The following is a 1,542-nucleotide window of genomic DNA, read 5'->3' as shown; positions in this document are numbered from 1 at the left end:
TGACATTGAGGGACGTGAACTATGCGAACGGCGCGCTTCTGGAGTCGAAAGACCCTCTCCGAATCGGCGGCACCAGCCCGCAGCTCGACTCCGTACTGCAGGAGTGCGTGGATCTGACGCGAAATAGCACGCTCGGACTATTTCAAATGGAAGTACTCGAGCCAGCCACTTTAACGCAAAACATGCTGTTGCGAGTTTTTTGCACATTTGATGAGGCAGCTGTCCAGGTCAAAGCCAAGGAAGTTTGAGTTCATGACTTGGCTGATTACAGTCCCATTCCCTATTACAGACAGCTGCCTAACTTGCCGGCCAGACAGATCAAAGCAGATGTAGTGCATTTTGCTCGTATTCAAAATAAGGCCATTAAAGCTAAACCAATTCGAGAGTGATGCGGCGATCAAGTTAAGCTTGAGTTCGAGCTCGTCGTATATAGGGGCGGACACAACTGAACAGCTGCATCGTCGGTATACAACGTCGACTCCACTCCACTGGTGTTAGCCTTTGGCAGGTCGTTTAATAGTATGGAGAAGAGAATATTTGACACCGACGAGCCCTGTGCGACGCCCATACATGTGGTCGCGGCGTCAGATCGAACTATGCCGCCATCAGAAACCACAACCTGTGTTCTGCTCCGTAGAAGGTCAGATAGCAATGTCCCTTGACCTTGAAGGTCTTCAAGGCCATAGTAACGAAGTTTGCCAATCAGAACTTTATGATCTGCAACGTCGAATGCCTTTGATAGGTCCCAGCATAAGACTACGACTTGGTTCTTGCACTCGCTGGTCTTAACATATAATCTGCCGAATCACGGCCCGGGCCAACGAGGTCGCACCGTTGAACGCATGCGTCAACGGCATGTAGGAAAAATAACAATGCGCGTACCGCTGCGTTTACCGCGTAAAACAATGTAAAGTCATTCAGATTATCTGATGTAAAGGGGTGCGTGTTAACGCATCGCGTTTAACGCTGTGTTTATCGCATAAAATAATTGCGTTATTTATTCTTTTCTTTTTTAAACAGTGAAATTAGAGTCAGCCGGCGCCCTATTATTATTATCCAAAAAAAAAATTATTCGGAAACCAAATTTACCTTATAAATAACGCGAAGTAGCCGATGGAACAACAATATCAGTGTGATATTGGGAAACTATAATACTAATACAAAAAAATCAATCAATGTGGGAATGTAATTCTATAAAGGTGTATAGTAATAATTGGTCCTTCAAACCGGACAATTTCGTTACAAGCAAGTTAGCTGCGGCGGCAATGATCATAATTATTATTGAAAAGCATTTACTCAGTACAGGGGGGCTAAATAATATGACACGTATATCGCTAAAAGCCAAACGAAAGAGAACAATGTATCGAGATGACAGATGCTACGAAAAGTCACATGACTATTTCTAAACGTTATTTAATTCCAATTGTTGTTTTCTATCAATGATTGTCATTTCGACTAGGCCTCCTGGAGTAACGCGTCCTCTCAAAATGTCTACGCTACTCTAACGGTTCCCTTGCGACAGTTGTGACATTTCCAGGGTCC

This window comes from Cydia pomonella, unplaced genomic scaffold, assembly GCF_033807575.1.
Source record: "Cydia pomonella isolate Wapato2018A unplaced genomic scaffold, ilCydPomo1 PGA_scaffold_162, whole genome shotgun sequence".
Taxonomy (NCBI): domain Eukaryota; kingdom Metazoa; phylum Arthropoda; class Insecta; order Lepidoptera; family Tortricidae; genus Cydia; species Cydia pomonella.
The sequence above is the reverse complement of the archived record's forward strand: the minus strand, read 5'-3'. Positions refer to the sequence as shown.